The 19,943-nt window shown below is 40.0% G+C and overlaps 1 protein-coding gene across 4 annotated transcripts in view; it reads right to left on the minus strand.

Annotated features, from left to right (window-relative positions):
- Nucleotides 1-19,943, minus strand: part of LOC131251304 (uncharacterized) — a 139,495-nt gene that overhangs the window by 91,877 nt on the left and 27,675 nt on the right. The window lies entirely within an intron of this gene.

The following is a 19,943-nucleotide window of genomic DNA, read 5'->3' on the forward strand; positions in this document are numbered from 1 at the left end:
TTTGATCCTAGTGTGTATGCAAGGTGTTGCTTATGCCATGCAATGCCATCGGCACTTACAAACCTGCACAGCTCACACACTGTGAGTCTTTTCAGTCACACTATAATAATGTATGTACTTCCAACCCAAGTCATTCAACTTGAGTTTGAAAGAAGAAGATTGGGAAGAAGAAGACATGAATTTGTTCACTTATAGAGACTAGAGAGAGAGAGTGACACTTGTAGAGACTAGAGAGAGTTACACACTTTTAGAGACTAGAGAGAGAGAGAGAGAGAGAGAGAGAGAGAGAGAGAGAGAGTTACACCCAATTACACTTGTAAAGACTACATAGAGAGAGAGTAAATATAGAATACACTTACACTTAGTCACACTTGTAAGGGAGGGAGAGAGAGGGAAGAAAGTTCTAGTCTTCTTGAATCTTGAATCTTGAACTTTTGTTGTACTTATAGTATTGTACACTTGTAGTTGTAACTTGTAAGTTCTAACTTTTACCTTGTACTTTGTACTTTGTAGGTTTGCTTGTACACTTGTACACTTTTTAGCTTGTAGTAATAATGCTTACTTACAACCAACTTGTAGCTTGCAATTTGTAACTTTACTCCTCTCTTAAGTCCTAATAACAAAAAAGTCAAACTTGAAAGAGAAAGTAAGAAAGAATGAATGAGACTATGAGACTATGAGACTATGAGAGAGAATGTAATTTAAGAGAGAGAAAATGAAAGAACGAATGAAAGGAAAGAGAGAGAGTGAATGAGAGAATGTAAGAGAGAGAGAGAGAGTTGGAGAGATGAGAATGAATCAATGAATGAATGATAAAATTTAAATTTAAAAATAAAAAAAAAAAAAAAAAAAAAAAAAAAAAAGAGGAAAAGAACAAGAATAAATGAATATTACTAAATGAATTGAATAAGAAATGAAACTATAAAAGAAATGGGAAGAACCGAAGAAGAAATGAAATGATCTTGAATGATGGCATTCTTGTTGAATCTTGATCTTTGAACACTTCAACTTTCAGCTTCAAATTTGAAGTTGGAACTTGAATCTTGATCTTGGATGGGAAATGAAAAGTAAATGTAATAGAGAATGAGAAACTTGGAAGTCTTGAAACTTGAAAGAGTAGAGATGTTAGATAAGAGAGAGAGAGAGAGAGAGAGAGAGAGAGAGAGAGAGAGAGATGGTAATCTTTAGAGTGGAGAATAGTGAAAATGAGGAGGATTTGAATGCCTATTTATAGGGAAAGGTGGCCAAAATTGCAACAAAAAATAATAATAATAATAATAATAATAATAATAATAATAAAGTACCAATATTTCCGACTCTCTGGCCATTATGTGATCTCACATGCAGTATGTGAACACAATAAGCAATTGCATAATGAACGCATATATGCGATTGCATAATGATCGCATATTAAAGCATGCGATCGCATACATGCTCTGATCACATATGCCATGATGACACAAGTGATCCCTTCAAATATCTGCGCATATGCGATCACATTTGACAACATTGTTTAAGAAGTAGTTGGAAGTTTATCAATTAAAGATTAGATGATCAAATTTTTGAGTCGACCAATCCCTTCAATTGGGGAAGTTTGTACTAAGCTTCAAAAAGTCTCTCTTGCAAATGACATATGCTCTGATCACATATGCCATGTTAATGCTTTTGATAGAGATGCATTGGCCACTTCATCTAGTTAGAAAGCTTTGCATGGAGGCCGTGATGGTCACACGGGTCATTGTATATTCTGTGGCGATAGAGAAGGTAGGTTACCAGGGGGAGGTAGAGGTCGTCGTGAGGATAGAGGAGATCGCATACGCAGACACTGTGGTTTGACAAATCAAACTGAGGCTTTCTGTTGGGATCTCCATGAGAAGGCTCTAAAGGTCAATCAAGCTCTTATGATGGACGATGTTTCTATTAATAGGGACCCACCACTTCTACTTCGTCGAATGTCGGTGGTGGTCATATTAGTGTAACACAATCATGGGAAGAATATGCATGGTTCCTCACTTCTAGTGGCTCTACATCTAATAATGTCCCTTCCACTTACATAGCCACCCAGACTAAGTCAGGTAAAATGTGCCTCTTCTCATCTCATCCCTCTCCTTAGATTATCGATTCTAGAGTGTCAAATTATATCCCTAGTAATCAGCTCTTTTTCTTCTTCTGTTCGTGTTTCATCAAATATTTGTGTTACTTTAGCTAATGGCACCATACTGCTCCTCCTGACACATTTTTTTCCTTATCTTCTTTCTTATATGCCCCCAAATTTTCTTTTAGTCTTCCATTTGTAAGTAAACTAACAAAATCTCTAAATTATTCTCTTGAATTGAATCAAATCTCTTGAGTTGTTTTCTTCTATTTGTTTTTGTTCTTGTGCTTAAGATTGAAGGAGCCTACGTTTGGGTGGATTCTTCCCATCAATCGGTTGCCCTAGTTTGGTATCAGAGAGGGATTCCAACAACTGGGTTGAAGTCATGGATCAACAGCAATTTCGATATTATTGTTTCTAAGTTCTTTAATCATAAATTCTGCCACTTTTCCTTTATTTATTTCATTGCATCCATCCCTCCTACCACCATTCACCTTTTTTTCTTTTCTTTTACAAAGCCCAAAAGTCCAATTGACGAGGTAAGACTTTGTCGAAATTTTTTCAGCAAAATTCCAACCCATTAAAACCCTAAAATCAGCACTAATCCAGCCCATTAAAACCCCAAAATCAGCCTATTTCAGCCCTCTAAAAACTCCCAAAATCAGCCATATTCCAACCCATTAAAGCCCCCAAAATCAACCCTATTAATACCCCAAAATCAGCCCATTCCATGCCATTGAAACAACCACCCCCCCACCCCCCCAAAAAAAAAAAAAAAAATTTATTAAATAAATAAATTATTTTATTTTTTTCCTAATCCAGCCCATTAGAAGCCAAAAAGGGCAGAGGGGGGAATCAGCCATATTCCTGTTGAAATCCAGTCCCCATTACAACCATTAACAACCCTAATCCAGCATATTTTAAACCATTAGAGTCATAATCTCAGCTCATTAGCACTCTTATGTTCTAAAACAGAAACTGCCATATATTTTGTCCATTACTTTTCAACATCATGATGTCAACCCATAGTGGTAATGTCTATCGAGGGAGGCTTACTATTCAACAATGAGACAATTGCATCATCGAGCTATTCGCAAGGGTAGCTAGCCTAGAAACCGTTGTTGACCAACTATGTGGAGAACAACATGGTGAACAACCTGATCCTATTGGAGATCCTGATGGCAATCCAAATCCACAACAAGGGTTCCAACCAGAACCTTCGGTGAAACAAAATCGCACGGGTCATCGAGAGTCTGTTTATGACTTCATGCAACAGCTCTTTGTAAAGAGAGCCCATGACACCACGGTAGAGACGCCCAAGAAAGATTATATTACTAAGAAAGTACGAGTTGAAGTTTCGCGCTTCACGGGTCGTCTTGATGCAAAGGCTTTTGTCGATTGGATTACAACGCTGGAAGATTATTTTGCATGGTACGACATGGATGATACCCAACGAGTGGCCTTTGTCAAGGTCAAGTTGAAGGGCTCGGTAAGAATTGGTGGTGAAGCATTGACGACAACAATCTCATCATAGATCGTCCTGCTATCACCAGGTGAGCTAACATGAGGGAGAAGCTGGAAAGTAAGTATTTGCCCTCATATTACATGGATACTCTTCTCCAAGAGTTCCTTACATTTAAACAGGAAACTTTAGCGGTGGATGACTACACCGAAAAGTTCAATGAGCTTTTTGTCCGTTGTAAGCTTGTAGAGACAGACTGCGTATCAACTAACCGTTATAACGCAGGGTTACGCCAATAGATCCAACGTGAGATGGTCATGTATGATTTTGAGTTAGTTGATGTTGTTCATCAGAAGTCTCATGAGTTAAACAACAGTCGCCGCTCCACACTCTCCGACGCTTTGGTTCTCCAGTTGGGGAACCTTATGTGAGAAGGGGTTCGGATCCACATCTCAACCGAACTCCACCACAAGGCTACCGACCACCTCCCTACCCAGTCGCGCCCACAAATGCAGGCTCCTCTTATAAGGCAACATCAACCTTCACAATGCCCTCCGCCACAGAATGCATACCAAAAGCAACCAACAATGTAGAGACATGACACCAAGGGGTGACGTCTTAATCTTAATCCTTCCCTCAGAAGAGAATGGTAGGGTGTCAATTGTTACCATTACAGACAGATAAGGTACATTTCTAATGAGTGTCCACAAGCCAGGAATATCCATTACTGCGGTAATGAGGACCCCTACTACCCAAACGGCCATGAGTATTACAATGAACACATCGAGATGAAACAACCCTATGTACAACCTGCATCACTACCAGACAACCCTCCTGCTGAAACTACAGTTGAAGTTGAGGATGGAGGCCCTACTCTTATCATAGGCTGCCTCCTTACCACCATCGAGGAAGAGAAAGACTGGCGACAAACCACAGTTTTCCATATGCGGGTAAAATGCCAGGGTAAGTTATGCAACATGATCATTGATGGTGGCAGTGCAATGAACATCGTATCTCAAGAGGTGATTGATAAGCTCAAGTTGCCAACTGAAATGCATCCAAAACCATATAAAGATGCCTAGATCGACGACACTGCCACTCCCGTGACTCGAAGGTGTTTGGTATCATTTAAAATCAATGATATTTGGTGACATAATTCCGATGAATGCCACCCACATCCTTCTCGGTCAACTTTGGCTCTTTGACCAAAAGTTACAAAGTGACGATGAAGCTAATATGGATACTTTCCTATAGCGAGGTTATTGTATCCTTCTTCGCCCGTTGCAGCCTACACAACCTCCATCTACGCCCTCATTATCAACACCAGCTGCTCTTTCAAACTCCCATGTTCTCACCATGCCGAAGTTCTAAGAAGAGAGAAAGGAGAAAGGCTTAACATTCGCTCTAGTCACAAAACAGGTGCAAGAGCCTGTTATTGACAAGGATGAGCATGTTCCTGATGAAGTCAAGTCAATGTTACATGACTTTCAAGACTTGGTCCTCAATGATTTGCCAGATGAGTTGCCTCCGTTTTGGGATATTCAACATGCTATACATTTGGTGGTGAGAGCATCCTTACCCAACCTACCAGCACACCGGATGAGTCCTGCCGAGCATACCAAGTTGAAGCGTCAAGTTGATGGGTTACTTAAAAAGTGTTGCATCCAAGAGAGCCTAGGCCCAAGTGCGGTGCCAGCCCACCTTACTCCCAAGAAGGATGGAAGTTGGCGCATGTGTGTAAACAACCGAGCTATTAATAAAATCACAGTGAAATGTCATTTTCCCATTCCTTGGCTTGATAATATGCTAGATTTGATGTCAGATGCTAGTGTCTTCTCCAAGATTGATCTTCGCAGTGGATACCACCAGATACACAATAGAGAATGATTTGATGATAATAATAGAGGAGAATATTGAGAGAGAAGAAGAAGGAGAGCTTGGGAGAGATGTTGTGTTAGGTTTGCTTGCCCTAACACATAATATTTTATTATACCAAAGCATATAGTACACAGCAGGAGAAGAGGGAAATGTGCACATGCACTTACACTAAAAGGGGCCACTAATCACATACACAATACACCAGTATTCTCTATACTCCCCCTCAAGTTGGAGCATAGATGCTGATCATACCCAACTTGTCACGAACACGATGAACAGCATCTCGACTCAAGGACTTTGTAAGAACATCAGCAAGTTGATCCCCAGATCGAACAAAAGGAGTGACGATTTCCTTAGAAGCTACGTAGGACGACCATGTATCTGCCAGCAATAATCAACAATGTGATTAGTTCCACCGCAATGTGAAAAAATGCGAGAACCATAACGTCCTCGTCCATGTCCACCACGACTACGAAGACTACGGCCGCCACGACTGCGATCTCCCTCACGGCCTCTACCATGACCACCAAAACAAAAAATGAGCCTTGAACTCAAGGATGGTACCCGAAGACCAAGAGAAGACTGATCGCCAGCAAAATGTGCCGAACGCTCGGGTGGCACAAATGAATGAGAAGGAAGAGTAGAGACAGTAGCACGCTAACACATGGCATAGACTGTTGTCAATGGGGGAAGAGGATCCTGCATAACCTAATCTCAAACATGAAGATAATCAGAATTCAACCCAGCTAGGAACTGCATGATATGAGTATCATCCCGCTGCTTATGAGCATGTTCATGATTCTCTTTACATTTGGAAGGAAGAGGCTGATACATATTCAACTCATCCCACATACCCCGAAGCGTCGAATAGTAATCTTTTAAGGATCTGGAGTTTTGTTGGAACTGACCAATTTCTTGAATAAGCTGGAATACCCGTGAAAAATTCTAAGATTCCGAGTACATATTATGTAGCGTATCCCAAATGCCTTTAGCCGAGGATAAAAACATCACTGAGTGGCTAATCGAGGAATCCATACTATTCAACAACCATGCAATAACTTGATAATTCTCTTTTGTCCAAGACTTGTAGGTAACATCTGTAGAGCTTGGAGGATCATCCAAAATATACGACAACTTGTCACGGGCTCCTAAAAATACTTTTACAGATTGTGCCCATTGAAGATAGTTGTCACCATTTAACTTAGTGGAGGTAATCTGCTAGGGGTTGGATTCAAGAGACCCTATGCCAAGAGATGAGGGCCCTTTATCAGCCATAGGAGAGTCCAAGAGAGATAAACCTATGCCAAGAGAGGCCCTACGCCAAGAAGGATTGATTCAAACAACTCTATCTTACTCAATCCTTCAATATAATAAGAGATAAACCTAAAACAAATATCAATCATTCAAAATACCATGAAACATAGTCAAAAAAGGCCTAACTGAGTGAAAAACGGGCCAACCGCACGTCCGTTTGAGGTTAAAAACCTCTCAAACATTGATCTTAAGTAAAAAAAAATTCTCCATGGGTAGCTTGGGAGGAAGATTCCAGTCCATCTTAAGCAAAGAAACCAAAGAAAAGCTTACCGATTTGAGGTAGATCAAAGAAAAACGGAAGATGGGCCCAATTTTCGAATTTCACTATTTCGCCCAAAATACCATGAAAGGAGGTCCAATAAATTCTGAAAAAATCATGACAAATCTTCTAAAATCAAGATCTATCAAACCACTAAACTTTTAGCTCAAACGGAGTCCATGTGCCCGTACAACACTGACGTCAACCGTACGGCTGCTAACGTCAGCAAGATGACGTGTCGCCTCTCAATCTATTGGATGCGGAATGCCTGGATCTAGGCTCTGATACCAAGTAGAGAATGATTTGATGATAATAATAGAGGAGAATATTAAGAGAGAAGAAGAAGGGGAGCTTGGGAGAGATGTTGTGTTAGGCTTGCTTGCCCTAACACATAACATTTTATTATAATAAAGCATATAGTACACCGCAGGAGAAGAGGGAAATGTGCACATGCACTTACACTAAAAGGGGCTACTAATCACATACACAATACACTAGCATTCTCTATATACGCATCTGACCTAGTGACGAATGGAAAATGCCATTTAAGACGAAGGACGGCCTCTACGAGTGGCTAGTTATGACATTTGGTCTCACAAATGTGCCTAGCACTTTCATGAGCATCATGACCCAATGTTGCACCCTTTTATTGGTAAGTTTGTCGTTGTCTATTTTAACGACATTCTTATTTACAGTAAGTCAAGAAATAAGCACCTCAATCACCTAAGTCTTATCTTCAGAATCCTTTGTCGTGAGAGCTTTTACATCAACTTTAAAAAGCGTACCTTCATGACTACATCAGTGGTCTTCTTAGGGTACATTGTCTCATCTCAAGGTGTAGAGGTGGACCTCGCTAAGGTGAAAGCCAATATTGATTGGCCGACACTTATCACTATGATGGGGACATCACGCGCACAAGCTCACGCACCCCCCCCGCATTAGGGACTGATTGTTATGCATGTGTGGATGATTACTGCTTATCTTTGAGCATTGTTTGGTTTATAATTTTAACAGATCCAGCCCTAACATGTGTTGGCCTGGACCCGCATATATTCCCCATAATTGAATGTTTGGACTTTCATGTGGGATATGGAATTTGTGTAATTGTTTTTAAACTAACGTGATCTTAAGCCTGAAATCTCGCACATCATATTTGAATTTCATGTCCTGCATCAAATTTGGTATCAGAGCTTAAGGTTCTTATAGGGGAATACATTGCATGTTTAGGGTTAGTTTGTTTGAGTCCTTCATGCATCCAGTCCATCAGATGCAACTTTTAAGAGTCCATAGTCCCTTATTTTATCAACTATATTGCTGGATTTTAGTAACACTGCATAGTTCCCTCATATAGTCTCATAGGATCATTTAGTCCTATTTAGTTACATATAGTCGTCCTAGAAAGTCCTTAGGTGGAGTTAGCAGTTGTATGCCCCCATGTACGGGTCGTGGTTGGTTTGCACCCTACACTAAACATGGAACGATTGCAAGAGTCACTAAACAAACAGTCCCAGCAAATCAAGTCTGTGGGTAAGCGCTTGGAACAACATATAGACCAACGCTTTGAACAATTTGAGGTGCGCATTACCCAACTAAAGCCCTCCGCCGGGACAAACCCCACCATCGGGGTAGATGTCCAATCTCAAGCAGGTGGCCAGGAGGATAGACCAATGAATGGAGATAGCCAAGGAATTAATCAAGGGCATGCACCCGTGCACCCACCTCATGAGGGACATCAAGACCACTATTTTGAGTGGTACAACATGCACAGCCTTGTAGCTAGAGAGGGTGCACTAGAGGCTAGTGTAGAGTTACCCAATGAGGTCATTCCGGTAGTGGATGAGTTCCGTGATGTCTTCTCTGATGATCTACTGGATGAGTCTCCACCTAGGAGGGATATAGAGCACACCATAACATGGGACATTGTAATACTTACAGCCGAGTTTACGTTTAATAATTCTATCAATAGGTCCACAGGTCTCAGTCCTTATGAACTCATTACTGGTTATAAACCTAGAAAACCTATTGATCTTGTCCCCATGTCACTATCCCATAGGCCGTCAGAACCTACAGAGTCTTTTGCGCATTAGATTCATTCATGGCATCAAGAAATCAAGCAAAAGATCACTATTAGTAATGAGCATTACAAATTTTCTGCAAACCAACATAAATGTTTTAAGGAATTCAGTGTAAGGGACTCTGTGATGACCCACATCAGGCTAGAGCGGTACCCTCAGGGAACCGATCGAAATTTACACGTGCATAGCGTTGGACCATTCAAAATTATAAAATGAAACGGTCTCCATGCGTATATCGCAAATCTTCCACCCTCCATGGGAATTAGTTCCACATTCAATGTGGAGGATCTAGTTGCATTTCAAGGGACCATTGATGCATTGTCCAGCCTTTCGCCTAACCATCCTAATTCCCCAGACCTTTCCCTTGATCCATGACCCCTTCCTGACCCGTTTTCCTAGCCTTTGCGTCCCATACCTACCCATCCCGACCCATTTTTCCAGCCTCTACCTCCCATACCTACTCTTCCTAACCTTTCTTCCCAGCCTCTACCTCCCATACTTAACTTTCACACACCCAGAAAGGAAATAGAGGATATCATGGACCGTCAGATAGTTTCAATGTCAAACAGCGGGTTTCAGAAGTACCTGGTTAAATGGAAGTCATGCCCAACTTCAGACAACACGTGGCTCACTGAGGAGGAGTTTCAGAGACTTGATCCTGACATCCTGGAGCGGTTCAGGAGTTTTATTTCGCCAATGGCGAAATCTTCGTAGCCGGGGAGAATTGATGGGGACATCACGCGCACACGTGCACGCACGCTCCCCCCCCCCCCGCGCACGTACGCAAGGAGAGGGAGAGCCTCACCGTCGATCTGGCTCGATGACGACGTCCAGGGAGGGCCTCCTAGTTACAAGACAGAGTTTTGGTTCATTGGAGTCAGCCCGATAATCAAGTAAAGCCCATCATGGGATCTCATGATCGGGGCTCAGTAGTCGGATTAAGTTCATACTTTAAGTTTTGCTTATTTATATTAGTTAGAACATCATGAATGCTATAGATTTCTTTAATTGATTTTTATTTTAGTTTACTTCATCGCCAATAATAGGTTGCGCGCATGGCACGAGTTTTGGGGTATAGGGTTTTCCTATAAATAGGCACCCTTGTAGTTCTTTTAATTCAATGAAGATTACTAAAAAAATTGTTGCGTTTTCCTGCTCCTTTCCGAGTTATGAAAACCTAAATGGGTGCGAAGCCCTCCCTTCTTCGAATGACTAACCACCGTGGTGCGAAGCCACATCTATCCCGATTCGCCCCCACCTTCTTTCATCCATATTTCTCTTCTCCTACAAGCATTCCATCTGCAAATCCATCAATAGTTGCAGTTGTTTTTCTCTCTACAGCAGATTTTCAGAATCTGGCTCTGCAGGAGGGCTGAAACTTCGATGGAGCACCACACATAAACCGTGCATTGGATCGAGCTAAGATTGGGGGTTTTGGAGTCCATCCCTGGCCGACCAGGGCCAAGGTGGCCTTTTTCTGAATAGTAGGCCCCGCACACGTGCGGCCGTGATCACACGTACGTGCGTCTGGGCCATTGTTGTTGTCCACGCGTGGGAACTGTCTTCCGGTTCAGGTTTTCTTCTTATTTTACCCTCTCATACCAGGTTTTCATAAACTTTAACCCTAGATTGCATTATCCTTAATTTATTTGCCCATTTTCTCACCCTAGGGTTCCTTGAATTGAAATTGGTGAATTCCTTGGATTAGGGACTAATTGTTGTGCATGTGTGGATGATTACTGCTTATCTTTAAGCATCGTTTGGCTTATAATTTTAACAGATCCAGCCCTAACATGTGTAGGCCTGGACACGCATAGATTCCCCTTAATTGAATGTTTGGACTTTCATGTGGGATATGGAATTTGTGTAATTGTTTCAGAACTAACGTGATCTTAAGCCTGAAATCTCGCACATCATATTTGAATTTCATGTCCTGCATCACACTATCTCTGAAATTCGTAGTTTCCATGGCCTTGCTACATTTTACAAACGTTTTGTGTGGAACTTCAGCAGCATCATGGCCCCAATCACCGATTGCATGAAACAAAGGGAGTTTCGATGGACAAGCTCAACAACACGAGCATTTGATAGAATCAAAAATAAGATGACTGAAGCTCCAATCTTGTGCCTTCCGGACTTTGAGAATGTATTTGAGGTGAGTTGTGGCACCTCTAACATCGAGCATTGGTGGAGTTCTCAGTCAAGAGGGTCATCCAATGGTTTTCTTCAGCAAAAAGCTCTTTGATGCGAAGCAACGATACTCCGCTTATAACTCGGAGTTTTACGTCATTGTTCAGACTTTACAGCATTGGCTTCACTATTTGGTTGGCAAGAAGTTTGTCCTATGTTTTGATCATGAAGCACTCAAGTACCTAAACTCTCTTCAAAAGATGAGTGCTCCTTGTGTCAAGTGAAGCGCATACCTTTAGGAGTTTTCTTTTGTCATTCGTCACAAGGCTGACAAGGACAATCAAGTTGCTGATGCATTAAGCCGTCGCACGCATCTATTGTCATCGATGGCGGTCATTGTTACAGGATTCGAAGAGATACAGTGTGAATATGCTGATTACAAGGATTTCAGATGTATTTATACAAGCATTCTTAGTGGAGAGCTTGCGAGACACCCACATTTCAGAATTCGTGATGGCTGCTTGTTCCGAGGAATGCAACAATATCTACCCAATACATCTGTCCGCGAGCATATTGTGAGAGACTTACATGTCGATGGGTGTAGTGATCACTTGGGCCACGATAAGACCCTAACCCTCGTTTGAGATAGATATTTCTAGCCTCGTCTAAAAGCAAATGTCACAAAGATCAGTCAGTTACGCAAGGTTTACCAGCTTGGATTGTATCAACCATTGTCGATCTCACATGCTCTGTGGGAAGATCTCAGCATGGACTTTGTCCCGAGTTTGCTAAAGACCACTCAGAAAGTTGATTCAGTATTTATGGTGGTGATCGATTTTCAAAGATGACTCATTTCATACCATGCTCGAAAAAGCAGATGCTCTCAAGATTGCTCAATTATTCTTTCGAGAAGTTGTTCATCTTCTTGGCTTCCAAAGACAATTGTATCTGATCGTGATACCAAGTTCATGAGTTATTTCTGAAAAACTCTTTGGGCAACAATGAAAACCAAGCTTCAATTCTCTAGCGCCTAACAACCCCCAGACTGATGATCAAACGGAAGTGGTCAACCGTAGCTTGGGCAAGTTCCTACGGTATCTTGTCCGCGATCATATAGCTACATGTGACCTAGTAATACCTATGGTTGAATTTTCTTATAATAACTCGGTCAACAGGTTCACAAGGATGTCACCTTTTAAAGCAGTAACTAGTATACGACCACATCTTCCAGTCGATTTAGTTCCTCTACCCATAGAGTCGAGACCAAGTACAAAAGATGACTTCATCTGCCATATGCAACGAGTGCATGACGAAGTTCGACACAATATAACCGCAAGTAATGAAAGTTACAAGCAGCATGCAGATACGAGACATCGCTTTATTAAATTTGCGGAAGGTGACATGGTTATGGCCAGTCTTCACCCTAAACAGTTGCCTCTTGGCACCTCGAAGAAGCTCCATCCTCGCAATGCAAGACCGTTCAAAATCATAAAGAAGATCAGTGCCAATGCTTATGTTTTAGATCTCCCACCAAATGTACCTACAGTCCTACTTTCAATGTGGAAGATCTTTCAATCTATCATGGGCACCATATTGGCAATGGTATCGAAGAACAAGCCATCACACTTCTGACCATTTTGCCACCTACGGACATGATCATTGATGTTCTTGATGACCAGATCATCTCCGTGTACCAAGTTGGTTGCTAGAAGTTTCTCGTCTGTTGGTAAGGACAACCTCTCTCCAATGCTACATGGATCACAGATACAAACTTCCAGCATCTAAATTTTGACCTCTATGAGCAATATTAGGCCATTAACTTGCCGAAGTCGAGTTCTTTCAAGCGGGAGGGAGCTTATGCAGGCTGATCTGGGCCCAAGCCAATCATGCCTAAGCCCAACAGTGAACTCATCAATAAGGGGGCCCAAGCCTCCTAGTTAGGTAGTTAGCCTATTTAGGTAATTAGCTAGCAAAATCAATCAGCTAGCTAAGAATAATCCATTAGTCAAACATTTTTAATGCATTCTTATCTCTTTTTATCTTTTTTCCATATTAGTAGTAAGTCATTAGTTGTCAATAACATTATGTGTTTTCCTTACATGTACGTTTCAAAAGCATACATAACGGCCTGAGATTAGTATAAAGGCACCTTTGAATTGAATCAAATCTGTTGTTCTCTTTTATTTGTTTTTTTTCTTGTGCTTAGGGTTGAAGGTGCCTACGTTTGGGTAGATCCTTCCCATCAGCCGGCTACACCAATCATGCATGTTTGTTTGTATATATGTATGTGCATGCATGGATGGATGTATCCACCATTTTCCCCATGTTTCCCCAATGTTTCCCTGAGTCATCAATACATGCTTTTAGGCCTCATTAAAGGAAAACTTATTATTTGATTCCTAAATATGCATGTGTCTTTTTCCCTATCATTTAATTCTTAAATATGCAAATGTGTATTTTAGCATCTCTTGAAGTTTCATTGAAAAATCCCACCATTTTCCCCATGTTTTCCCGCATTTCCAAGAACCGGCGATATTATCGACGATAATGATATTGTTTTTGTATCCCTGGCCAATGAAACTTGTAGTCAGTGTTGTCATGTGCGATCACATATGCGCATATTTTTGGGGCGATCACATATACGGCAGTGGCATATGCAATCCCTGCACATATGCGATCGCATATGCCACATGTGCCAGCATATGCAATCGCATAATGGCCAATGGTCAGATTTCTGACCTTTTTTGACCTTTTTTTTTTAATCCGGATTTTTTCTCTATAAATATGCATTCTAAGCATTCTTACATGCAAAAAAAGCTCAAACTCTCTCTATTCTCTATTTCTCTTACTACATCCTCTCTTACATATTTCTAATTCTAACTTCTAAGCACTCTACAATCTACATTCTACATCCACTCCTCTCCATCCATATTCCATTTCCATATTTCTTTTCTTTTCTTTCAACTTTCGAGAATCAAGAATCAATGAAGGGTACAAGAATCAAGAATCCAAGATACATGATACATTATACTATCCATATTCAAGAATCAAGATTCAATAGTCAAGAGACTCCTCTCCAATCTCCATCCACTGAATTGATTGAACTCTCTTTCTAGTTTCTACTTTCTAGTTCAATCAAGGGAACATACATAACATCACTCTCTCTTTCTATCTCTCTTTCTATCTCATTTTCATTTACAGTTGTATATTTCATAATATCCAAGTTCTAACTAAGTTTTCTAAGTTCTAACTTCCTAATTCTAACAACTTCTTTCTATCATTTTTTTTTTGGTTAATTGATTTGTTACTTTGTTAGTTGTTAGTTGTTACAACTTACAAGTTTGAAGTTACAACTTACAAGTGACAAGTTACAACTTACAAGTTACATCTTACAAGTTACAAGTACAAGTTACAACAAGAATTCAAGATTAATACTCAAGTGAAGGGGCAAAGGTGAAGAGAAGACAAGTAGACAACTTAGACAAGAATTTGGAAGTTGAAAGTTGGAAGTTGGGAACCTCTTTTAGATTTGTAATTTTAATTTTATTTGTGAGTAAATCTCTCTCTCTCTCTCTCTCTCTCTCTCTCTCTCTCTCTCTCTACAAGTGTAACTCAACTCTCTTTTTCTCATTTTCTTTTCCCTCTTCTTCTCCCTTTCTATAAGTGTAAGTGTGTAACTCAAACTCTCTCTCCCTCTTCTTCTCCTTTTCTAGTTTCTACAAGTGTAAGTGTGTAAGTGTAACTCTCTCTCTCTCTCTCTCTCTCTCTCTCTCTCTCTCTCTCTCTCTCTCTCTCCCAAGTCCCATCTCTTTAGGCTCTTTAGTCTTTACTCTTACTTACTCTCTTAGATCTACTTCTTTCTTACTTCTTAGTTCTTCTTCTTAGTCTCTTACTTTAGTTTTCTTTTTATTTGTAGTTTACTTTCTAGTTTCTAGTTAGTAGATAGCTAGTTACTTTTTAGTGCTATGATACTGGCAAGTGGCAATCAATAAAACACACACCACCATCCACCATCATAATGTCTTCTTCCCAATCTTCCTCTTTGAAGCCCAAGTCGAATGACCCGGGTTGGAAGTATGGGCACTACTGTAGTGCTACAGAAAAGACTCACATAGAATGTGAGTTATGTGGGTATGTGAGTTCCGGTGGCATTGCAAGACACAAGCAACACCTTGCATATTTACTGGGGTCAAATGCAAAAGCATGCGACAAAATTACTCTAGAAATCCAAAGGGAGATCGTGGAGTATATGGAAAAACAATCAAAAAAGAAATGCGATAGTGCCCTACGTCAGGAGGAATATATGGAACAAGATGCATATGAAGATATAAATGTAGTTGATGTAGATGAAGCTAGTCCCACTCTCCCAACTTCGACAGGCCGGTCTAGACCACAAGTACAACCATTGAAAAGAGCCCGAGGGCATGGGCCCATAGATAGATGGTGTAGACCACACCCCGAGGATGTGGTCGACTAAAGGGGTAGAGGGAAAGGGCCAGCTCAAACAACTTTAGAGAACCGGTATAAACAAAAAGATATGAAAACCATAATTCAATATATTGCTAAGTGGTTTTACCAAACCGGCGTTGCTTTCAACGCCGTTAAATCGAAAAGCTTCAAAGTAATGATCGAGGCTATAGGTCAATTTGGACCTGGGCTTAAACCTCCTTCATATCATGAAATGAGGGAGACATGCCTAAAAAATGAAGTTGAATATACACAATCCTTCATAGCTGAATATAGGGATCAAGGAAAATATATGGTTGTTCACTAATGGCCAATGGATGGACTAATAGATCCGGTCAGTCTCTCATTGACTTTTTGATAAATTAACCAGCTGGGACAATGTTCTTGAAGTCAGTGGATACGTCGGGTCATTCACACACAGAAGAATATTTGTTTAACTTACTAGATAGTGTAGTTGAAGAAATAGGTAAGGACTACGTTGTACAAGTAATTACAGATAACGCAACCTCGTATGTAATAGTCAGTCGTCTTCTTATGGAGAAGAGGCGACATTTATTTTGGACCCCCTATGCGGCCCATTGTATTGATCTTATGTTAGAAGATATAGGCAGATTATTTATAAATGTGATTGCAAGGGCTATAAGAATCACGATCTTTATGTACAAACACGCCCTTCTTCTCAGTCGAATGAGAAAACACATTGGGGGTAACTCGCTACGTCCAGCAGTCACCCGTTTCACTACAGCCTTTTTAACACTACAAAGGCTACATGCAAAGAAATCAGAACTTAGAAGCTTTGTAGTGTCGGCCGATTTTACAAGTGGGCCTTGGTCAAAGAAGGTTGAAGGGAAACGGATTCAACAAACAATTCTTTCTTAAAGTTTTTGGACTCAAGTGGTAAAGGCGTTAAAATCATCCGAGCCCTTAGTCATTGTGTTGCGATTGGTGGACGGGAATGAGAAGCCCACAATGGGCTATATATATGATGCGATGGAGAGAGCGAAAAATAAGATCATGGACCATTTTAACTATAGAGACCGTGATTACAAGCTAATTTTAGATATTATTGATAGAAGATGGGGCAGCCAAATGTCATCCCCATTTTATTCGGCTGCTTACATCCTTAACCCAGCCTGTTTATTCGCTTCTGCTGATCCAGCAGAAGCACTAACTATGCATATGGTTGGATTTATTGATGTCTTGGAAAAAAATAATTCTAGATAGAGGAGATCAGGACAAGATCTCAACTTTGCTGGACTTCTACACAAAAAGTGAAGAGATATTCTCAAGGGATATCGTAATAAGACATCGGATAATGATATTACCCAGTGAGTACTTCTATGACTGAATGTTAGTGTACTGTCAACTGTGTACTGAACTCTTACAAAAAGTTTTTCTACAAAGTGTCTCTTAAAACTAAGACTCTAACCTATACTTGAACTGTTTTTCTCAGCTGACTGGTGGGCTGCCTATGGAGTGGACCCGAACAGGAAGGATCCAGATCTAAAGAAGCTAGCTATGAAGATTCTTGGACTCACGTGTTCTGCCAGTGGTTGCGAGCGCAATTGGAGCACGTTCGATGCGATAAGTTTAGACTGTTTAGTAATTGTTGTTTTTTTGTAAATTTTAATTTTTTAGTAGCCTAAGCTAAATTAATTACCTAAATAGCTAATGTCAAATGCGCTTTCTTTCTTGCAGATTCATACCAAGAAAAGGAATCGCCTTGAGCAAAAAAAGCTCAACGACTTGGTTTTCGTTCAATACAATCAAAAATTGCGAGAACGATTCCAAAGTAGGAAAGAAAAGCCCGGTTTCTTTGACCCTATCTGCTTAAATGAATTGGATGCAGATAACAAGTGGCTCGTAGAGACGGAGGACCTAGTATTTGCTGGAGAGGAACTGACGTGGGCACAAGTTGAAGATGCCACATATGGATCGACACCTGGTGAAGGTAGTAGTACCACTCGAAGGCGAAGGACGGGGGGAAGCCGGGGGGCGAGTAGTAGCCGTCATCCCATTGATAAGATTGAGGAGATTGAAAAAGAAGAATGTGATAATGATGATCAAGCTGAAGATCATCCACCATTGGATGTTGATGAAGTATTAGTACGTACAAATGATGAAGAAACGGAAGAAGAAGAAGTGTATGTGGAAGAAGGAGATGACTCGAATGATGATGGTGGTGGTGGTGGTGGTGGACCTAGTGGTGATATGCCACAATAGCTACTAGATCAATATATATGATTAATGATTATTGATTAGATAAATAATAAATACATAACTTCTTAATTTTGTTTAATGCTTGTCTCATAAGTCTAAGTGTGTTGATGTTGATGTTGATGTTGTTGATTGTTATTTGTTGATAACTTGATATATTATGTATCATGTACATGTAGTGTTGAATGTTGATTGTTGAATATGGATATTTGATATTTCATATTTCATATTTGTTATTGTTAAATGTAAAATGTTAATTGCTAAGATTTAAGAAGTTAACTATATTGTAATTTGTAAATGTATCATTATCATATGTATGTAATTGGTTGGTTTTATTTTTTTTACTTAAATTAAATGTATTTCATGTCCCAATGACATATAATAATTTATTTTGATTTTTCTGATTTTTTTCTGATTTTTCTGATTTTTTTTAATTTTTTTGAAAAAATGCAAAAATAAATAAATAAATAAATATGCGACCGCATATGCGATTGTGCGATCGCATATGCACACACGCATATGCAATCGCACAGGATCGCATATGCTGTTTGACAACATTGCTTGTAGTGATACCGATACTTCGAACACTGCTTGCATCTTGCTTCCAACTTCAAGATCTCAAGCCGGTGTCACTGTGACACCTTGTGTTTTGGGATTTTGTTCAGTGTTTTAGAGGTTTGGCCCTATTTCATTCCATGTATTCTTTTCTTTTAGCTCTTTATGTTTGTCTTTTCAATCAATCCAATTATTCATCAAAAACTTTGATTTTTTGATTGAATCCAAGTTATTTAGGCATTTGCCTCTAGGTTGTGTTGTTCAATCCCTTAGCAAGTGTTGCTTAAATCCCTAAGCATTAATTGCTTCTATCCTTGCTTTCTTGTTGAATAAACTAGAAACAGCTGGAGTTGTTTCAACTGTCCATTATTTGGTGTTTATCTAATCCTGCCGCACATTGGTGATCGATTAAGCTTCAAAATTGGCTCATATTCATCCTACTCAAAAGCTCAGATCCTATTCCAATCACTTCTTTTTTCCCCTTTCCCAATCTTGTTTCAGTATCTAAGAATAAGTGACATGCCTGGTAGGGTGAATTGGTAGCTTGTGTGAGGTAGGTAGCTTGCATGAAACTCTCGCCATAACTTTCATCATCTATCATGACGATATGACCTTCCAAAGCTATGGTCCTTGGTAGGGTGAAATGGTGTTATAGGATTTATGTAGATGTTGACACTTGTAAGTCTGTGCATGTGTGTGCACGTGTTGTGCATGTAAGTGTGGCCTCATGACTCTATTTTTCCTCCACTTGAAATGAGTTTTCTGCAAAAAAAAATATATATATATTAAGAATAAGTGACATGCCTTGCCCAAAAAAATGGCAGCCAATCTACATGCAGTTGTGTGACAATGTGGCACATGGGTGTGATATGCAAGTCATCCATCAGTTGGGTCCCATAGTGTAGATGCCATGGATAAAAAATCAGGTTGGTCCACTAGTCATGTCCATAATATTAACTAATGGAGAACTTAGATAAACTTGATCAAGTTTTTGCTTATAGCCCATTTTTTCATAAACCGAATCCTACTCAATCAATCAACCTACCAGAGATTTTTTGGCAAGGATATCTACATGTTGGGACCCAATTGATGATGGTTTCGATCTGGCACATGTGTCACGTACACAAATTTTGTAATGTATGGATCGGCTGCCATATACAAACATGTGGGCATAGGAAAATCCCATGAAGCACAATACTATTCATATGTCCATTTCAGGCAAAACGCCTTCATACCAGCTCTGAGTTTTCAAGATCTCTGACAGGCAAATCACTGCAGCTATTGACCCTTACTTCCAGACTACCAGATTGCTAAGCTATATTGATGGGAAGAGTAAATTAAAATATTGAAAAACCCATATCATCTACCAAAGAGCTGACCCAATTAGTTCAGCTAACGCTTAGTTGTCGATGATGATGATGATGGTATTTACTACAAATGCCTAAAAAGATTAAACTAAAAGATTCCAACAACAACAAGAAGAAAAAGTAT

Source organism: Magnolia sinica, chromosome 7 (assembly GCF_029962835.1).
Source record: "Magnolia sinica isolate HGM2019 chromosome 7, MsV1, whole genome shotgun sequence".
Classification (NCBI taxonomy): Eukaryota; Viridiplantae; Streptophyta; class Magnoliopsida; order Magnoliales; family Magnoliaceae; genus Magnolia; species Magnolia sinica.